Raw genomic sequence first — 6000 nt, 5'->3', positions numbered from 1 at the left:
TAGTTCAGTGCCACATCATATTTCCTCTTGATTATTGTAAGAACATTTTTTTAACCAGGCTACCTATCTGACCCTGCTCTTCTTCACATGCTAGCTAGTGTGACCACTTGACAATGCAAATCTGTCCACCGGTTTAAAGATGTTCTCCTTGTACTTCTTAGTAAAAAACCAAAGCTTCTTTATGTAACATTCAGTATCCTGTGGGATCTTCTGCCATGGCTTACTATCCCAGTTTATGTCTTTCCACCCTCTCTCCATCTACACACTCTCCATGTACAGTTCCTTCATATTCCTGCCCTCCCTGGACTCTACGGCCATCATGATCTGGACTCTCTCTGTATCCTGCCTACCCCCACCCCCACCCCTGTTACTCCTTCTGACAGGATGGGGTAATGGCAATTTCTCTTTCAATTGTTGCTTTTGATGTCATTCCTCTGGGGTGCAATCCTTGGCTCCCTCTTCAGCAACTGAGAGCAATTAGAATTTTACTGGCACTCCATTCTCATTAGCAAAGGCCCTGTATGTTGAGTTGTTTCTTCTTTCTTACATTTATGCTGAGGTTTATAGCTTGACAGAAGACCGTTTGGGGATTGTTTGTTTGTTTGTTTGATTTTTAGAAAAAAATACACTTTAAAAAGGGATGAGAAAAAGTGATTTCTCAAATACTTGCCAAATCCTCTGAGCCTCAACTTACTTATCTGTTGAATGGAGATTATAATAGGATGTGTGCAGAAGGAGAATTGTATGACCAAGTGACTAATGTCATATATTAAATGCCTGGAAAATATTAACCCTTAAATAAATTTTAATCACAATGTCATTTTGTAAATTTAGTAGAGGAGAGGGTTTTTAGGTCATTGTTGCAAATCTGATCCAAATTTTATGTAAGATGTTTCCTTTAAGTGATCTACCCACCCATCTGGCAACCACAGGGAAAATAACTGATGCTTCTGACAAAAACAGAGGTCATAAATGATTAAAAAAGACACTCAAGCAAGTTACCATTTTTTTCTACCGTGAGCAGTAAAGATGTGAAATATCCAGGCCAGAATTTGAGTTATTGTGATCACAATGGTCATGACATAGGCCGTAAGCTCTTCACCCGGTCTCAAGCATGTGCTCCTCGCTATGTCTACACAAACTGATTGGATGAGTCAGGGGTGAAAATACCTCGTCAGTCAAGCAATTGATGAGTTGTTTCCATCTAATCTGTTGTTTACCTTCTTTTAGCCAAAGTTAGGCACTGAGGGATGAGTGACTTCTTAGAAAGAACTGGTCGTGAATACAGACTCAACACAAAGAGATTTGCGTTGCATTAATGAACCCCCAGAGCTACATGGTACAACCTATGTGCCAGTATCTCGGTGAGCACGCGCATGTGCCATGCACCCTAATGATACTTCACTAGTGTTGCAGATGGCTCTCTAATGTTTTTACTAAAAAATGCTTTCAGAGTTTAAGAAACAAAATAAAAGGAATTGCTTTTTTCTTTTTTTTGGTATTCTCATCTCCTGCCAATAAGTAGGTTACAAGTAATTTCCCACCTGGTAACCTGAATACAAGGTTCCTAAGGGAAAACTGTGTGGGGGTGTGGTGTGTATACACATTATTTCTAAGATCTTTTAGAATTCTGCCCCATTGATACTCTGGGAAAAGTCTAGGTTGGCAATTACTTTACATGTTGGGATAAGTTATAACATCATAGATTTATTAATGGAATAAACCCAAACATTTATGTCGGCGGACTCCCTACATGATGTGGAAGTCCCCTCAGCCACCTCTGACCTGGTCACTCACGCCATGCTTGACACTTCCAATGCAGTTTCACTTCTACCCATGTTCTGCTCCAGACAACTCTAATTGTCATGAAGCTTCTTTTTATGGAAAGCCGATTTTTTTTCATAGATTCCATCTTTCTGCTGTGGTTCCACCTTCTGGAGTAACACAGAGTATTTGAGAAAAAGTATTAATATTTCACTTACTCTTCTCCAAAACCAGCTTCTGTAATTGTACCAATTCTGTCACAGTTTTATAATCACTTGTTCACTCATCCATTCAGCCACCGTTGATCAAGCTTTTATTAAATATAGGGTATTGTGCATGAAACTATAAGGGATATAAAGATACATAAGACGTGATCCCTTCCTTCAAGTAACTAATACACAGCTATTTGTTAATGTTCATCTTAAAATGTGGTGGGCTATATGCAACATAAGTCTCCAGAAGTAAGTGTTCTGGAGAATGAAGACTACAATGAGACCACTATTTCTCATGATCTGAACTCCATACTTTTTTTTTTTTTTTTTTTTTGGTGGTATGCGGGCCTCTCACTGTTGTGGCCTCTCCTGTTGTGGAGCACAGGCTCCGGACGCGCAGGCTCAGTGGCCATGGCTCATGGGCCCAGCCGCTCCGCGGCATGTGGGATCCTCCCAGACCGGGGCACGAACCCGTGTCCCCTGCATTGGCAGGCGGACTCTCAACCACTGCGTCACCAGGGAAGCCCTGAACTCCATACTTTTATTAATGCAGTCTGTGTTTGTGTTGGCCTTGTCATAGCTGTGTTGTATTGGGTTTCTGGTCAAATAAAAACTCAAGTCTCTATCTCAGTTAGCTGAGCTAGGTGCTATTTATAAATTATGTCTAACTCCTCAGGTGTTACTAGCGCCATGTTACATAGAGGAATTTAAGACTCAGTAAAGTTATATATCAGTGCTCAAGGTCACAGACCAATTAAGTGATGAGTAAATGAAGTTTAACTTCCCAGTGAGTATATTAATTAATGACTCTTATTTTTCTCCCCAAAAGTGGAACAATCTGAAAGCATAAACAGCTTCAAAAAAGTTAAAAGTTAGTAGATCCATGTTAGGAAATAGGAGTGTTTTGAGATATAGTCTTTTATGATTCTTCAAAATCTCCTAAGTATGGCAGGATTCCTCCATCGACTGGGTGTTAGGAAGCTAATCATTGGCATTTCCTGTAGCTGCAAAAATATTCAGGGCTTTTTATCTAAGGCAGCTCTTGCTTCACTTGCAGGACTCCTTGTCTTTGGCTCATTGCATCCTCTTTTCTTCTCTTGATTACATGCCTGACATTGAATATTTCCTTATCGTGACTTAAAACCTTTTCTGACTTCCTCCATACTGCTGCTTGCCAGATGTGGTTACACCTTCTATTCGCCTCTTGGGAGGAAATTGTCTACAATTTTTAAATTCCAATTCTAGGCTTTGATCTGGTTCTTCTAGCCCCTACTTACAATTCAACTCTAATTTATTCAATGCATATTTTTTTTCACATCTTTATTGGAGTATAATTGCTTTACAACGTTGTGTTAGTTTCTGCTGTACAACAAAGTGAATCAGCTATATGTATACATATATCCCCATATCCCCTCCCTCTTGAGCCTCCCTCCCACCCTCCCTATCCCATCCCTCTAAGTCATCACAAAGCATCGTGTTCAACGCGTGTTTTTGAGCACCTACCAAGTGTCAGGCAGGAGTAGACCTCTGCTCATGGACAGGTAAAGTCATATATATTTTGGTGCCAGTATCTGAGATGGGGTGCTGTGCAGTAGCTTTCCCAGTGTGAAAATTCATGCTTTCTATCCCATCACATAAATCTATCTTTATAACTGTCAGATCTTGGACTTTACACATTTGAGTTTTTCTAACTAGATGTTAAGGTAAATAAGGAGCCCCATTATTCCAAGTCTCTTAACTGAGACAGTGAAGTTCAAATTGTTTATGAAAGTTGTAACATGAAACATTTCAAAGGAAGTGATGGGAATGGATGGTATGAAAGAAATTAGCTATTTGTGGGAAAGAATTGAGTCCCAGGAGTCTGTTGTACCTGCCTCCATTCCTCTGCAGACTTTAGTTTGTACTCTGCTGAGAGCATCCAGGAACAAGGCAGTTAGAGCGTTTGCAATGCCTCCTGATGGTGTTCCTGCTGCAGCTGTCAGATGTATGGAGACATAATTGATGAAATTCTATTTATACCCAGGGATAAAGTTAGAAAACCAAGCCATGCTTCCTAAACTAGCAGGTTTAGTGGATCCCCTTGCCGCTGCAGTCTCGACCATCCTCGACCATACAGGAACAGAAGCTTCTGTTCCTGTAGAGTTGAAGTTGAAAACAATACACATTTTCTGTTTGCCTTAAAGTCACTAATTGGTTCACACCTTTGAATATGTTAAGAGTGTAACAGGAGGGCAGCTTCTGATGTCAGAAAGTGTGAGTTCAAATTTTGGCTCACATATTAAGGAATATAATCTTTAATCTCGAGCAAGTTTATCAACTTGAGTAGTTTATCAACTACTTCATTAGTAAAATGAGAATAATGAACAGTGCCCACTTTATGGTGTTGGTAGTGAGGATTAAATAAACCACATTGTATCAAGCTCTTAAAACAGTGACTACATACACAGTAAGCACTCAAAATTAGTTGTTATTTTTATTCTCATTATTATTATTTTACCTCTAATTCAGACAGAGGAATGGGTGGTGCAACAGAAAGTGCTCTGGACCAGGAGCCAAAACACCTGGGTTATAATCTCAGGTGTGCTACTAGCAAACTATGTGACTATATGACCTCGGACAAGTCATTGAACTTCTCCAAGCCTTAGTTTCTTCGTGTGCAAAATGGGTGTATGTGGGGGGAATGTTACAATGTTTTAAATGCTAAGGTTTCTTTTAGAACCAAAAGTGATCATCATCACCATGTGTTGATGGACCCTTAGATAATACAGCTTAAAAAATGAAGACAAATATTATTGAGGAAATTATATTCTTAAAGACTCCTCAGGAAGCATGAAGGCCTTTAGGAAATACTTATGTCAGAATATACAAATTATAGAATAAGTAACCCTGTAATGCCTCACCTATGGACAGCATTTCCAAAGTAATGTTTTCACTGAAGTAACGAACTATTTGAAGTCAGTGTGGAAACAAGATCAATAGAGTTGTGTTTCTCAGGGGAGTCAGGTACACCCTCATTGTCATTTTCATCACTAGTAGAAAATTTAAATACAAGAATAAGAGTGGAAATTCTTAAATTCTGTGTAGAGAATTTCATCATGTCACAGGATCTTACTTTAAGTTGGTTAATCCTAGAAAGTAGGCTCATGGTATAGACCCTGAAAATAGAATTATAAATGTTGGGGTATTTCTCCGATATGCTACAGTGCCTGTGGTACAAGGATTCCTATTCATCTAAGTAGAAATCAGGCTTTATGTAATGTACCACAGGTCTTTTCCCAGAAACAAAACTGTTTCTTGTTCTATGGTGTTGGTAGACAGAACCTTATACCACAGGACAGATCAAGAAAGGGAGAAACAAATGTGTGAAAATAAGAAAACATTAGCCAAGGAAGAAGGAAAAGGAGAAAGAAAACATTGCTGTCAGTTGCTATAATTGTTGATAAACTTGGGGTCAAATCCCAGTTTGCTGGCTGTGTGACCTTGAGTAATTTATTTACTCTCTTTGAGCTTTATGGTTCCAAAGAGTAGGTTGAGGATAATAATATCTTTTTTGGATTTTAAAGTCAAGGAAATATGGAAAGTATCTAGCATAGAGACTGGAAAGTAGTAGATGTTCAATAGCTCGTAGTGGTTATTTTCTGAACGTTGAGGGGGGTTGCACATCCCAAACTATGTTGATCCTGGAGCATGGTCACATGCTTCTTAATTCTTCAAAACATAAGAGGAAACAATGTTCCTAATATTCACACACTTTACTTGTATTCATTGCAAATAATGGAAATGATTGACTGAGTTAGCAGTGCAGCTATTCCAGCTGCTATTTCTTTCTAAATGAGATTATTTAGTAAATATTCTTCAGAGAAGAATTCACTCATGATTTCAAGACGGTGTAGCAAAGGAGCTGCAGCTATACCTTTGTTGACAATGTTATATGTTGGGAAGAGCCCGTAACTTTGAATCAGATATTTTGTTTGAATGCCAGCTAGACCACTTATTGGCTTCTGTTTCAGGGGTAAAACATTTA

This window comes from Lagenorhynchus albirostris, chromosome 8 (genome assembly GCF_949774975.1).
Source record: "Lagenorhynchus albirostris chromosome 8, mLagAlb1.1, whole genome shotgun sequence".
NCBI lineage: Eukaryota > Metazoa > Chordata > Mammalia > Artiodactyla > Delphinidae > Lagenorhynchus > Lagenorhynchus albirostris.
This window is presented reverse-complemented; position numbering follows the sequence as displayed.